This window comes from Schistocerca piceifrons, chromosome 4 (assembly GCF_021461385.2).
Source record: "Schistocerca piceifrons isolate TAMUIC-IGC-003096 chromosome 4, iqSchPice1.1, whole genome shotgun sequence".
Taxonomy (NCBI): domain Eukaryota; kingdom Metazoa; phylum Arthropoda; class Insecta; order Orthoptera; family Acrididae; genus Schistocerca; species Schistocerca piceifrons.
The window spans coordinates 622,203,995-622,220,819 of record NC_060141.1 but is presented as its reverse complement, the minus strand read 5'-3'; the positions used below and the strand labels follow the sequence as shown (position 1 = coordinate 622,220,819).

Here is a 16,825-nt window from a genome sequence, read left to right as displayed (position 1 = left end):
TGTTTGGATAAGGTCCGTGCAGTCGGGACCTGCACTTCGACATCCATACAATTTCACTAAATATAAATAATGTAAGTTATAATAATGACATTCCTATATTTCACGTTATATAATAGTATGAAACTGACTTCATTATTTTGCATCAATCTGAGTTTTTACGAAGAATTCCATGTCATTGCACAACTACTCAACAAATGCAACGTTTAACCGAAGAAAATGTGCAGGAGGGATAAGCACAATCTGAGGACATGAAGGAAACCACGTACATATAAGCAAACCGTTTCATTGTAGAATACACATACTTCTTATTACACAGAATTGTACTTGTGTAAACGTAAATTCCGTTCGACAGGCCCTCTAATCTTCCTTACTTTCACTGAGAATAGCAATGTCATCAGCGAGAATAGCAATGTCATCGGCGAAACTTATTAGAGAATACACATACTTCTTATTACACAGAATGCATCCTTCAAATTCATCTTTTATCATTTCAGCATCTCCATCTGGGAAAACTACCCAAATCCCAGACAACATGAAATACCTTAGTGACAATGGCTCTTAGTCCGACTAGAAATGTTCACTGGCATCGCCTCTGAATCATGTAGTCTTTGAAGATCCAACTGTTACTAAACCATGCAAGATGGTTTCAGGTATACCGATACATGCGTTATCTACCAGTTCGAAATTTATGAGATTTCTGGGACAATTTGGTAGAACCTTCAACATACGAGTATCTGTTCTCTTTGTATGCCACAGAAATGCCCCCTACCGCAAGATTCAACTACACAAAAAAAGAAAAAAAAAAGAATATTAGGCACGGTGTTATATGAGTAAGATGTATGCTGTAAATCCGCTAAAAGCGCATACTGACAGCAAAGACAAGAGAAATCAAATCATTTATAAACAAGTAACACTAAAGTACATACAAAATATAAATAAGTTAATAACCAGACTATGTCTTTTGGATCTCGCTTTCTATCACAGTAAAATACTGCACGTTACACATGTGCGTACAAGCGGCAGGGGAGTTCGGAAAACCCAGCTGGAAAGTAACGATCAAAAGCATTAATAAAACGTGTATGGTTTCTCCGTGGAAACAACCTGCAGTGCAAAGAACAACAGATAGGAACAGTGCCAGAAATTGTTTCCTCATGGCAAGCAGTTAATTACGAACACCAGCTGAATTTACTCGCAAAACAACATAATTAAACTAGCAAAAATATCCAGAGTTCATGAACTTCTACTTCAGTGCTCGTACAGATATTGTTGATGAGGGCATAAAACTGAGTGGTGTAATTAAACGTAAACCATAGAGTAGATGTTAGGGTGTATTCCAAAAACTCGTGACATGATTTTTTTTTCCTTTTCATCATCGACTACGAATACATATCGCCAATTAATCTGATCCCGTGAAATGTAGAGTTTCGTTTAATTTCTTTTCGGATAGACCTACGGCCATATCAGTTACAATATACGCTGCTGGTTATAGAGCACCGTTCCTACCCATTGTCTAAAGGTTAGACCTACAAGTGTGGATTCTCTGACACTGTGGGTATCGCGTTGTGAAGCAGAAACTAATTTGTTTGTCGGATAAGAAAAAAGTAGCGAGAGACAGCTAAATAGAATGGCACTTCTGTATCATGAAGTCGAAGAATTTTTCCCCATAAGACAATAACGTTTTCGAACGGCACTTTCTCTTTAGAGAAAATATGAAGTATTGCCCTGCCAGTGTATATACGAAAATTCTAGGGCAATAAATAACACAATTCCACAGTAATGTAACTTCGGCTTCCGCAAAACAAAATTTCTATTGATAATGGCACGATGCACAGTAAACAATAAATCAGAAAAGTGCGCTCCTCGCATATTGTAACTAGAACAGAAGGAAAATTTGCTATATTTTGTGGGCAAGTTTTGTACACTACTGGCCATTGAAATTGCTACACCAAGAAGAAATGCACATGATAAATGGGTATTCATTGGACAAATATATTATACTAGAACTGACATGTGATTACATTTTCACGCAATTTGGTTGCATAGATCCTGAGAAATCAGTACCCAGAACAACCACCTCTGGCCGTAATAACGCCTAAGCATTGAGTCAAACAAAGCTTGGATGGCGTGTACAGGTACACCTGCCCATGCAGCTTCAACACGATACCACAGTTCATCAAGAGTAGTGACTGGCGTATTGTGACGAGCCAGTTGGTCGGCCACCATTGGCCAGACGTTTTCAATTGGTGGTGAGAGACCTGGAGAATGTGCTGGCCAGGGCAGCAGTCGAACATTTTCTGTATCCAGAAAGGCCCGTACAGGCCCTGCAACATGCGGTCGTGCATTATCCTGCTGAAATGTAGGGTTTCGCAGGGATCGAATGAAGCGTAGAGCCACGGGTCGTAACACATCTGAAATGTAACGTCCACTGTTCAAAGTGCCGTCAGTGCGGACAAGATTTGACCTAGACGTGTAACCAATGGCACCCCATACCATCTCGCCGGGTGATACCCAGTATGGCGATGACGAATACACGCTTCCAATGTGCGATCACAGCGATGTCGCCAAACACGGATGGACCATCATGATGCTGTAAACAGAACCTGGATTCATCGAAAAAAATGACGTTTTGCCATTCCTGCATTCAGGTTCGTCGTTGAGTACACCATCGCAGGCGCTCCTGTCTGTGATGCAGTGTCAAGGGTAACCGCACCCATGGTCTCCGAGCTGATAGTCCATGCTGCTGCAAACGTCGTTGAACTGATCGCGCAGATGGTTGTTGCCTTGCAAACGTCCCCATCTGTTGTCTCAGGGATCGAGACGTGGCTGCACGATCCGTTATGGCCACGCGGATAAAATGCCTGTCGTCTCGACTGCTAGTGATACGTTTGGATCCAGCACAGCGTTCCGTATTACCCTCCTGAACCCACCGATTCCATATTCTGCTAACAGTCATTGGATGTCGACCAAGGCGAGCAGCAATGTCGCGATATGATAAACCGCAGTCCAAATGGGCTACAATCTGACCTTTATCAAAGTCGGAAACGTGATGGTACGGATTTCTCCTCCTTACACGAGGCATCACAACAACGTTTCACAAGGCAACGCCCGTCAACTGCTATTATTGTATCAGAAATCGGTTGGAAAGTTTCCTCATGTCAGCAAGTTGCAGGTATTGCCATCTACGCCAACCTCGCGTGAATGCTCTAAAAAGCTAATCATTTGCATATCACAGCACCTTCTTCCTGTCGGTTAAATTTCGTAGCACATGATCTTCGTGGTGTGGCAATTTTAATGGGCAGTAGTATAAATAAATGCAAAATAGATTGTTTGGCGATTGTTAATTCCAGCGTACATTTATGTTAACTTACCGATGTATTACCGCTACTAAAACGCTGCTTCTGCCATGGCGCCCTTTACTAAAAAATGGACCAGATTCGTAGATTGCCCTTCAGTCAATTTAGCATGGACTGTTTTTAGCCTCATGGTGAAATCTATGAAAGAACCAAAGAACTTTCACTCTGTAGCGCTCCCATGTCATCTGTATAAGCTATATAAAAAGAAACTAAGGACAGTTGTAGCTGTAGTAAAGTTATGTATATTATGTATGTGACAGCATCAGCTACAGACGTTCGATTTGACTAAAGGTATGGCGCGAGATAGTTTAGCATCAAGCATCCCTACACGGTGCAGCAGAACCTGCCGTAAAGCCTTCCCAAAATTTGTAACCCTATACTTACCTGTCAAATAAAGAGCCGATTGTTTCAGTTCACATTTATGTAATTTACATCTCCTTAACCACTGTCTGAACAGTCGCATGATCGCAAACATAGTGAGTAAATCAAAGATACTAGCGCTATTGAAACAGGAAAGTTGCAAGCTAACAAAGAACTCCCACCCAATAGCGCTCCTGTGTCGTCTGTATAAGCTGTATGGAAACAAACAAATAACAGGTGTAGCTGTGTTGAAGTTATGTACATAACAGCATCAGCTATAGAATGCTCATGAAAAACTCTACGACGCATTTAAGGACCATTAGCCCAAAAATGTGATGAATCGCCATTACAAAATAGACAGCTTTATGTAACGCTTGACGGTAGGAAATGCCGACTGACAATTACCAAGAGAACTGCCTCACACCCTGCCCTTGAAGACACAAGATATCGCTTTCTGTCTTCGCTCATAGCAGGCAAACAGAAAGCTGAACTTTACCTTGACGGCTGGAACCTGGAACATACCGACAAACAGACATACCTGTGTGTCGTGTTGGCTGGATCACTGACAAACAAATATTACTGCGAGAACATCCGCCTAAAGCTTGCCTACAAGAACTAAACCTCACCGTGTCATCCTTTTCGTCTCAGAGTAGCACTTGGAACCTAGGTTCTGAATACTTTGCTGGATATATTTCAATCTCTTTTTTTACCTTCCACATTTTCCTCTAGCACCATTGAGCTTATTCCTGATATCTTAACGGATGTATTATCTTATCTCTTCGTCTTTTCAGTGTTTTCCTTATATTCCTCTCCTTGCCGGTTCTGCGGAGAATTTCCTCATTCAATACTAAATTTTCAACTTTGTTGTGTAGCATCACATTTCAAATTTTTAAATTCTGTTCTTTTCCGATTTTCCCACTGTCCATGTTCCTCTGGAATACAACTCTGTGCTCCAAACATACATTCCTCAAATTAAGGCTTATATTTGATACTAGTGCTCTTAGTCAGGAATGCTGTTTTTGCCAATGCTAGCCTATTTTTCCTTGCTCCGACCGTCATGGGTTATTTTGGTGCCTGGGTACCAGTAGTCCTTAACTTCACCTGCTTCAGATGACCAATGTCGATGTTACGTGTCTCGGCGTTCTCATTTCTGCTAGTTCTCTTTACTTTCGTCTTTCTTCGATGTACTCTCAATCCATAATCTGCACTCATTAGACCATTCCAGTCAACAAATCATGTATTCCTGCACTTTCACTGAGGACTGCAATGTCATCAGCGAATGTTATCAGTGATATCCTTTCATCTTCAATTTTAGTCCCATTCGTAAACCTTTCTTTTGTGATCGCCTCTTCGATAGATAGATTGAAAGACTGGGACGAAACTCTGCATCTCTGTCTTACACCCTTTTCAGTACAAGCACTTCGTTCTTGGTCCATCTCTCTTATTACCCCCTCATGGTTTCTGTCCATATTTTTTACTACCCGGCTTTCCCTACTGCTCTCCCATATTTTTCTCAGAATTTCTAACATCTTACATCATTTTACATTTTCGGCGCTTATCCTATTCCGACAAATCCCGTAACGTGTCTTAATTTTTCTTCAGTCTTGCTTCCATTATAAACCGCATCGTCAGAACTGCGTCTCTTCTGACTTTACCTATCCTGAAGCAAAACAAGTAAACGGTAAAAAAAATGGGGACCCAGACCAACTGGACCAACTGCATTATGAATCAAGTACTTTGCTTTTCGCGGCAGAAATTGCATCTCTTTATGGTGCGAATGTGCACCTACCAAACAAGTCATTACATGAAGAGCAAAAACAGGAGGCATAAAACACGTACCATTTGGGAAGCTATATAAAACGACCGGTTTATCAACTCATAAACCCCGAAGGATTGCATATCAGCATACAGAAAAGCTTAAACAGACTTCCTATGAGAATCACTCCCTGCACGGTGCTTCATTGAGACCTGGAAGACCTGAATTCAGCAAGAGATCGTTTAACACTGAGATAAATGAGTCCTCGAAGGACTGGCTTGCCTCACAAGATGTTTTCAGCGGCAGTACATCAAGTTGCGAGTTTTGGAGAACACCGAACAGCATTAGTAAGGGTGTAGCGCAAGTCAAAACAAACCTACTTAAATAGGGCCTCGAGGTCAAGGCAGACAACAAATGCGAGTGTAGTGGACTCCATATCATGCAACATCATCTACAAAGTCGCAGCTGCCCCACGAGATGTACGCATGACAACCTGTAACTGACAAGAATGAAGCACTCAACGTGGGCCGATATTGGGCTGAAAAACCTTAAATGTTCTGGGCACGAAAAAGTAAAGCAAGTTCTGGTTTTTAGGTTACCGCTGCTTTTCGGTATTTGTCGCTACTTCTTTCTCACGGAGGGAGGAAATAATAGACTGGAATGTCCGGGATATTGCTGATATGAACTTGCAATACCTAGTCCACGAATCCTCCTCATATTCTCGACTACTGTAGTAGAGTGAAACAAACTTTAGCACCTATCTTCCAACCAAGTCAAAACCATTCCAAAGAGAAGCCGTGCAAGTCACAATGGTCTGGGTGGAGCAGCACGGCTACTATTGAAGGTTACGCAGCAGGAGGCTTTGATTTAATTAATGAAGAGGAGCTCCAATAGCTTTTTAGTGCTTTATTAAATTCTATATTTGGAGGTCATCAAGTTTATCTGAAACCGTGCGATGGGTATATACATGTAATTGTTTTTTTAATGTAATTGTGAAAGTAATGAGGGTCCTCACGACATAATGAGATTCAGCGACTGTCTTTCTGCTGACAAAGGTGGCTGTAGAGGCGTTTCCGGTGGCACACCAAACACCTTGGCGAGCGCATTGTACTTCTCCAGAATGCTCACTAACCGCAGAAAATTAAACAATATCACATTGCGATATGTGGCAATAACGACTTATTGTCATCAAATGAATTCGCAATTGCGAATAAGGACTATCATCAGCTGTAGAATGGTTTGACGACAATGAAAATGTGTGCGAGATCGGGACTCGAACCCGGATTTCCCGCTTGTCTCGAGTGTTCTGGTTACCATTTGGCTATCCGCGCACACCTCACGGCCAGACCCAAACTTCCATATGTCGTCACCCATGCGTCTACGACCTATACTCGTACATCCATTATGCATATTCCCGTACTGATCAGACGTTCTACTTGAAAGCCGCTTGCCCGGTATCGGCAGATAAATACGATATTGCAGTGTCTGTGTCATTCTGACTACGATGCAAAGCGACTGTCAAGTACAACGTCTAACCTTACGGGAAGATACATAATGGATGTACGAGTAAAGGTCGCAGGGGCATGGTTGACAACATACGGAAGTTCAGGTCTGGCCGCATGCATGTCCAAAGGAATTTTGCATCGTAATCGGTGTAACATAGGCACTGTAATATCGTACATATTGTCATAGTAGACTCATAGTTTTAATTTTGCACTTTATTCAAGCAAGTGGCAGGAACGACCATTCGAAGGGAAAAAAGCCAGGTAAAGATGACATCTAAAATGCATACATTAAGAGCTATGAGCACGTCTTCATCTTCGGTACTGTGAAACAAATCTCTTCCAGTGCGTGCTCTTTGATTTCCATAGTTTAGGAGGAGGTTCTATGGGCTACAACAAGAAAAAATTGTCTAGTAAACATGGGCTCTAAAATGCGTATCTAAAAAGCTACGCGCTCTTCTTCACCTTGGGTAGTATGAAGCACATTTCTACTGATCAAGTGCTCATAGCTCATTAGGTACGCATTTTATAGTACATATTTACTGGACAACTTTTTCTTCTTTTGGTCCATACAATCTCCTTCCAAAGTTTGGAGACGCAAAAAGCTTGTAGTAGGACAAATTTGTTTCATAATATAACAAAAGTACTCATGAACCATTCCTCATGGGATATCCTTTGTGTATGATTGGGGAGGGGCTGAGGAGAACGATATCTACCAGATGAGATTGGTTTTATACGAATTAGTATGACTGTTCGACAGGATGTGCCTCTCGAGGTTTTTTTCTTTGCACTTTTATTGCTCTTTGACAGTAGCCTTGCAAAAGGCTGACATCTACAGAAGCATAAATATGTACGTTTTTTGTCACTATTATTTCCAGAAAATGTGATTTTTGCTAATTATTTTCATTCTTGTAAGATACACTGGAAACAAAACCGTATTTAATGATTATGCTTCAGTCCTACAGCATTTTTAAATTTCTACTGGAGAATTAACTGGAGAATTTATCTTCGACTGCATAAACTGAAATAAACTACAACTGCGGATAAGAATCCTTTATATAATACATTAACTGTCTCTGTAAATACTAAACTGATTACATTAACACTTGGTATTCAGAAGGAAAGAAAGATAACATAACTGCTTTACTGCTTTACAAGGCAGTGCTAACTGACTGCGCCACAGTAGTTCTTCCACTTATTTAGCTCAGTTCTATACGCAATTTCAACTCAACTGTTTAATGTATCAAAAATGAGTTTAATTACTTCTGTAATTTCTGTAAAATGCTGTTTTCTGCTCTAGTAAAGTTGTTTACGAAATATTCTTTCCAGAATGTACACCTCTTCCGAATATAAAAATGAAAAATATTACACAATGCATACACAGCAAATGTAATGAAATTAATGGCTGAGCATGAGTAACTGAACGTAATAATAGTGAACTCACACGTAATTGGAGGACGCTTGCTATAGGATATCATTTAACATATCGCGATGGGATGTCTTGAGTTACAGTCCGCTGGATTCAGATACTGAAAAATATGTTTTTGCAACTACTCCAGAATACTACAGTAACACTCCTGCAACATCAGCTGTTCTTAATTATTTCTGGTGGAACAGATCGAAAAAAGAATCCAAAATATTGTAAGTGAAATGATAATTTCCAAGACTACCGGAAGTTAATAACTGAGTTAGAGCATTCAAAGATACAGTTATATTTTACCTGTGTATTTAACACCATTGAAATAAATTGCCAGCTATGCGCAATTAGGACGTGGAGGAATCGTGGACACAAACCCAGAGGAACCACGAATAAATTCGATACACTTCTTTAACAATAAATTACAAATAAGTCTGTAAGTTGAAACAAACAAATAAATCATATCACAGCTTGCACAAATTCAAATGACACTGGCGTTACAGAAGAAATGGACGGTGTAGCCTCCACAATCAAACGGCGAGTACGTTCTTCACAAATACATTGACAAGTACAAAGCTCATTAGAAATCAAAAACACAGAAGTGAAATAATTATACAACATAGCACTAACAGATGGAGCGGTCAATAACGCCGCAGTTCAGAAACCAGAAACTGTCTTGAAAGCATCAAAACGTACTCGGCCTATGTTGCCATACTAAAAGCTACAATTAATAAAACTCAACCATCAGTAAGTGACCAAAAAATTTTTTACTAAACGAACTATGGAAAAAAGTGCAGTGACTTTTAAAAGAAAATTACGAAGTTTAAACAAATTTTAAAAAATACGAGGGTTAAACGAATTTAAAACCTATTAGTTCTTATTCTCGACTTACAGTAATCAGTCGACGCAAAGCAGTTATAATTTAGAGGATAGTTAAAGTCTATCTGTAAAATTTAAAACAACCATGAAGAACCTACAATGGTCGTCCAGTGCCGTTGTTGGATTACAAATTCGGCTGGTCCCGGCGGAGGTTCGAGTCCTCCCTCGGGCATGGGTGTGTGTGTTTGTCGTTAGGATAATTTAGGTTAAGTAGTGTGTAAGCTTAGGGACTCATGACCTTAGCAGTTAAGTCCCATAGGATTTCACACATCTGATTACAAATTCCAGCCTTCTTCACCGATGAACCGCAGTCAGCGTGGGTGTACGATCCAGGCCCCTGCTGTGGTGACCCATAAGCACCAACGTTCGTTGAACGGTCGCTGAGAAGACACTGTTGCCAGCCCCTTAGTTCATTAGAGTGGTCAGTTTCTCAACTATTACACGTCTGTTCGCTCATACATGTCTACGCGGCCATCGTTCATCTCTGTCATGTACTACCGGTGGCTCACCACAGTTGCCTCGCTACCGGTTCTGGATAGCGCCATTTTGCCATGCACGGTATACTGTAACCATGGGGACACGTGAACAGGTTAAGACTTCCACTACCGACTGCCAGTGATTATTGGAATCTGACGTCGAACATAGGCGGTGGTCAAGTTCATACTTGTAACTGCTCCGTGTATAACAAACATCGTTTGAAATGATAATTAAATGGACACCCTAGCTGCAAACAGGCGTTGATGTACTTCATTGGGGACATGTTGAAAATGTGTGCCCCGACGCAGACGCTCTATCCATCTGAGCCACCGCGGGCACAGAGGATAGTGTGTCTGCAGGGAGCGTGCAAGGGATAAGTCCCTGCAGACGCACTATGCTCTATGCCCGCGGTGGCTCAGATGGATAGAGCGTCTGCCATGTAAGCAGGAGATCCCGGGTTCGAGTCCCGGTCGGAGCACACATTTTCAACATGTCCCCAATGAAGGCCTGTTTGCAGCTAGGGTGTCCATTTAATTATCATTTCATTTCTAGTAAAGCTGCATGGTCATCCACGGTAACAGTTCTTTCGGGAACAGATACTACCGTCGTATACAGGGTGATTCAAAAAGAATACCACAACTTTAGGAATTTAAAACTCTGCAACGACAAAAGGCAGAGCTAAGCACTATTTGTCAGCGAATTAAGGGAGCTATAAAGTTTCATTTAGTTGTACATTTGTTCGCCATTTCAGCCAATAAAGTTTTTGGTCCCTTTTTCTTCGAAGGTGCTACTGTAACTGGACTACAGTATCTGGAGATGTTAGAGAATTGGCTGTTCCCTCAGCTCGAACAAGAAGCACAACAATTCACATTTCAGCAGGATGGAGCGCCACCTCATTGGCACTTATCTGTCTGTAACTACCTGAACGTCAACTACCCGAGGCGATGGATCGGCTGCCAGGCAGCCCGTGACAGAGCACTTCATCACTGGCCTCCAAGAAGCCCTGATCTTACCCCCTGCGATTTTTTCTTATGGGGGTATGTTAAGGATATGGTGTTTCGGCCACCTCTCCCAGCCACCATTGATGATTTGAAACGAGAAATAACAGCAGCTATCCAAACTGTTACGCCTGGTACGCTACAGAGAGTGTGGAACGAGTTGGAGTATCGGGTTGATAATGCTCGTGTGTCTGGAGGGGGCCATATTGAACATCTCTGAACTTGTTTTTGAGTGAAAAAAAACCTTTTTAAATACTCTTTGTAATGATGTATAACAGAAGGTTATATTATGTTTCTTTCATTAAATACACATTTTTAAAGTTGTGGTATTCTTTTTGAATCACCCTGTATAATAAACATCGTTTGGTAAATTACTGTGATGGGTGTGTCATCGCTATGGCAACAGCTCCGCGTAGGGTCGTTGTGCGGTCTTGCACTGCCTTCAGTGAACCCATGCCACCTATCAGTAAACCTGTCCATACTGCTGTGTATCTCTGTTAACGTGCAGCTAACACTGACACAAAATCAAATCAGGGACAGAATCAAGCGGTACTGAATTCAAGGTTGAGAGTGAATAGGAAGATGGGCTTTACTGTTGCCAACAGACAGTTAGTTAGTGAGTGAACATATATACGAAGTTCATTCTCAAAGTCACGGAAACTATGATGTATCGTTTGCGAACATGTGGCATCACTGTAATTGCAGTAAACCCATTCGAAAGCCTACGGCAAAAGTACCTAAATCAACAGGCAGATTGCGACGACAACCGAGAATGGCTCGGTACCAGCGCCTGAAACATTCATTGTGAGCTTGACCGTGTTACAAGATGGATGTAAGCAGAGTGGAACAGCGAGCATACTTAAGAATTACCTTTCACACTGACAAAAATGCCACTCTGTGTCATGCGGAATTACGAGCAGCTGTGGGTGACGACGAAACGTTCGGTACTGCTGGATGATGCAGCCACACTCCATGATAACGCTACAGCCCACACTGCACACGTCAACGAGAAATGTGTACAACGGCGGGGGAGGGGAATGCTCCCTCACCCACCCTACTCACCATACCCCGGTCCATTACATTATCCCATACTGTGGAAAAATGGCACTGAGCACTGTGAGACTTAACATCTGCGGTCATCAGTCCTTTAGAACTTAGAACTACTTAAACATAACTAACCTAAGGACATCACACACATCCGTGCCCGAGGCAGGATTCAAACCTGCGACCGTAGCGGCCACGCAGTTCCACACTGAAGCGCCTAGAGCCGCTCCGCCACAGCGGCCGGCCCATCTTGTGGAAGGTGCTTTGCGAACATGCATTTCGGCGACGTGTCCCACACGCTGATGGCGATGCCAGGGATATTCAACGGCTTCTCCATCGTTGGCAATGCTATCTGGATCCACTGGGGGGACTATTCTGAAGAATAATAGTTGATTTTGATTCATTTTTATTTCATTTGTATTTGTGCACTATAAATTTATACCGAGTTCCAATGTCTTACGCCAGAGATTGTAGTGTGCATAACAATGATATTCTAAACCGTAATACCGACCTTGAACAGGCCACAGCGCCGGCAGACACCACGAATGCCACACAAAAAGCCGCAGCAACAACCGCAACAAAAGTCTGCGGAGGGTCTGGTAATAGAGGCGACACTGCGCATAAGCTGTTATGTCTGTCACAGATAGCGTAGAGGAGCAGTCAAGTGGGAACCAAATCACGTCAAATCAATGTAGAATGGAGGCACAAACAACCAACACATCTGATACACATCAAGACTGCACAAACGAAACACACACAAAAAACAAACGAATCATCACAGTCTTTAGGAAACTAAAACGGCATAGAAAACCCAAACAGCCTAAGAGAGTCAAGAAAGTGAAAGCGTGTGGCGACCAATCGTGGCAGTCGCAGGCTACCTCAAAACCTAGTGATACGAAAGTGCATACCCCTGATGATACCAACACCTTCGCAGCCCCCCAACCAACAACCTCAATGTCGACGCCCAAGGAAACCCCCACAACAGCCAACGAGGAAACCAATCCAGCGCCCCCCGCAAAGGTGCACAGCAACGCCACTACACCATCACGACACGTCACGGCTGCAGAGACGCCAACACACGCCATCGACATCGATAGTTTTAGTTACGATAAGCTAGACATAAATGTAAAATTAAGTAGGCTAGAGAAAAGAGACATCTTAGAGACGGCACAGCGGATGCTCATCCGCTCCCTACACCCGTACGGCCAATCTGTTTGTTTCCGTACATCAGAGCAAACCGATAGACTGATTCTCAAAACGGAGAATATTCCAACAGATCCAGACAGCCTACTAGACCTGCTCATGCAGGTGTGCGCCCGCAGAGAGGAACCATTCGATATGGACAAACTTTACGAGGATCACGTAAGGGCTCATGGGAGAACATACTTCGATTACAGTCAAACTGGCAGCAAGTGCTACGCCACCGTTAAACACCCAAACTGCTAATAGCACAGCTTAATGCTATGCGGAGTATACTTGTAAATTCGGAGCTCCCACGGGTCCTACGTGAACTAAAAAGTGACATTCTGTGCATACAGGAGCCCTACACTAGACAAGGGCATATCCCCAACTTTCCTCCAAGTGCGGTGACAGTTGCGGAGGGGACAGGCTGCATGGCATCTGTCATAATCCTAAACAAAGAAATACATACAGTCAAAATTACAGAACTCTGTTCCGAGCACCTAGTTACAGTTGAAGTCACATACAAGGGGGATACTTGGATCATCGCGTCGCTGTACGCCCAATTCTGTCACTGCATCAAACCATACGCAGACCTCATCAGAGATGTTGCGCAATATGCTGGCAACAAAAAACTTCTCATCTGTGCAGACATAAATGCCAGATCAACCCTGTGGCATTCAGACAGAATTGACGACAGAGGTAGAATAATAAATGACATCACCCAAGAAAACAGACTACACGTACTCAACAAGGAAGGACATCACCCGACTCACATCGGACACAACGGTCATTCATCAAACATAGACATCACCCTTGTTAATAATGCCGCCATCAACCACGTACGAGACTGGACCGTACATGACCAGATCACTGCTAGCGACCACAACATCATCACACTAACCTTAAGTGGTACACCAAATGTCAACACAGAAACACTACCAAAAAGAATATTATTTGACAAAACAGATTGGGACAGGGTCAGACAAAAAATACATGAGCACATACCGCAAGACATCACCGGCAGTGTTGATTTCAGAGCACACATGCTTACAGATATCATCACACACACACAGAACACCTGCATACCCACACAGAGAATGACAAAACACCAAAATATTCCCTGGACTACACAATTAACACGACTCAAACAAGACTCAAAACGTAAACGTAAGCTTTACCAACGAGAAATTTCAGATAGAGAAAGACAATTACGACTACACGACTACCGGCTTGCCAAGGACAAATATAAACTTGAGCTGAATAAGACCAGGAAAGACCATTGGAACAGCCATGTAGCAGCACAAACACAACTAAACATTTGGGGGGAACCATACAAAATCGTGACAGAGAAAATTAAGAGCCCACTGGTTCTGGGAACGCTGCGACAGGAGGATGGTGAGATGACTAAGGGCTGGAGACGCACAGCGGAGTTCCTGCTGAGCAAACTCCTGCCCGACGACATCGCAGACACAGACACACCACAACATGCAGCACTGAGACGCGAAGTAGACACAGTATACACCTCACCAACCGTCACCTGTCCATTTGCGCAGGAAGAAGTGGCGACAGCGATCTCAGAACTCAAAAACAAAAAGGCGCCTGGACCGGATGGTATCCACTCTGAGGTACTGAAACAAATTGCACCGCAGATCACCCGGTTTCTCACAACGTTGTTAAACGATGCATTAAGGCTGGGCCGTGTGCCTGCAGTGTGGAAGACCTCGAAGGCGGTTATCATCAAAAAGGCTCCAGACAAAGACCCATCAGACCCCAAGTCATACAGACCAATTTGCCTTATCAATACACTCGGTAAATTACAAGAAAAACTACTCTGCAAAAGACTACAAGCGCACCGAACACTATGGGGACTGACACCACACCAATACGGCTTCAGGGAAGGGAAATCTATAGACGACGCAATTAACAGAGCACTCCAAATAGTACACGACACACCCTCCAAATACACACTTGCAATTATGATAGACATCTCAGGTGCCTTCGACAACCTCTGGTGGCCGGCTTTGTTCAAGAGGCTCAGACACCTGCAGGTACTGGAGTCCCTGTATAATAGTTTCATGGACTACTGCAGAGACAGAACGGTCGTTTGGCAAATGGACAACCAGAAAGTGATTAAACGAATTACAAAAGGCTGTCCACAAGGGTCGATCTGTGGCCCCATCTTCTGGGACATGGTTATAGAACCGCTCCTACAGATACTAGAGGAGCACATCCTGACAGATGGAGTTGTCGCTTATGCTGATGATCTACTCGTCGTAGTTTCAGCAAACAACCGTGCCCAGCTAGAAGAAAGAGCCAATGGAACAATTAGGACAATAACCCATCGTGCACAGATAATAAATTAAAGATAGCAGGAAACAAAACAACTTATACATTGCTAATGGGTATTCTGCGCAGGAACCCAATAGTCAAACTCGGGGACACAAACATAAAAAGACTAGCAGTCACACGCTATCAAGGAGTATACATTGATGAACGATTGAACTTCCACGAACACATGCGAATATGCACAAACAAAGCAGAAAAGATACCACACAAACTGGCTAGGCTAAATTCGGAACAATTCAGACTACCCCTGTCAGTGACACGAACATACCATTGCGCTCTCTTCGAGTCAGTACTATGCTTTGCTGCCAGTACGTGGGCCCACAGGTTAAATCTCTCAACCAACAGAACCATTGTACGTCGAGGCCAAAGAAGTGTTCTACTTCGACTAACAGGGGCATTCAACACAACATCAAATGACGCACTATGTGTCGTCATGGGATCTTCCCCATAGATATCACCATCAGGTACCGCGCAGCAATGTACTGGCTTAGGATGGGGAGAATAGACCAGGTTCGGCAGATCACTGGTGTACCGATTGAGACAACACGCCAACTCAGAGCATGGCGAGCGGATACCTGGCAGAGCGAGTGGGCCAACAGCGATAAGGGCCGCCGTGTATACAACTTCTTCCCTGACATCCGGGAAAGACTAAAACTAAAACATATTGATCCCAGACGCGGTATGGTACATTTCATCACAGGACATGGCCCTTATCCCACGCACCTGTACCGCGTGAGTCTGCAGCGGACTAATAGATGCACATGCGGGGAAGAAGGTTCCCCTGAACATACTGTCTTCTTCTGCGGACAACGCACGAACATAAGACACACAGTACACATAAATCGCCTGAACACACAGAACGAACTATATGCCATAATACGCGACCCGGAAAGGTGGACTGACCTCAACAAACTAACGGACGAAATCTCGAAGATCCAACAAATAGAATACTTGCGCAACAGACCCTACCGAAGGCAAGTCGGTCCAGACAGACGTCACGATGCCCAGGGGGACACAGATATGATTAGCACCACGGGTGATGAATAAGAAACAGATACAGACCAGGGCACAAACACAAATATTGAAGTGTCCAGCGCGGATGATCCATAGTGTCAACCAAGTCAAATTCAGAGAACAGAGTGGAGCAACCGACAAGAGGTGCACAAGTCACACACAATCCTAAAAACAGATTGCACTTTATATGTAAATAGTTAACAGCATCTCCATGTCTAATAAGAGCTTAAAGCTGGGTACCTCTTCAAGGGACCTACGCCTTCCGTTAAGAGGCAGCGCACAGTCCGGATGGAAGGATCTTAATTGTGGCCCCTCTCTTTTGAGCCCAGCCCGACGGATACCTATGGTAGATCGGGGAAAACCACCGTTCAGGCTGTGTTGCTGGCGGGGCCGGAAGGTGCTAACTGCCACACCACGTATCATTGTAAGTCTCATTGGCTCAGTGTGAACTGTTTGTACAACCAACCTACACAGCCTATGCCTCAAGCTCCACTACA

The 16,825-nt window shown here is 43.3% G+C and overlaps 1 non-coding gene across 1 annotated transcript; it reads left to right on the top strand.

Annotated features, from left to right (window-relative positions):
• Positions 1–10,140: 10,140 nt before the first annotated feature.
• On the top strand, positions 10,141–10,222 carry Trnat-ugu. Its single transcript has one exon. It is a non-coding gene; the product is annotated as a tRNA-Thr (tRNA).
• The last annotated feature ends 6,603 nt before the right edge of the window (positions 10,223–16,825 follow it).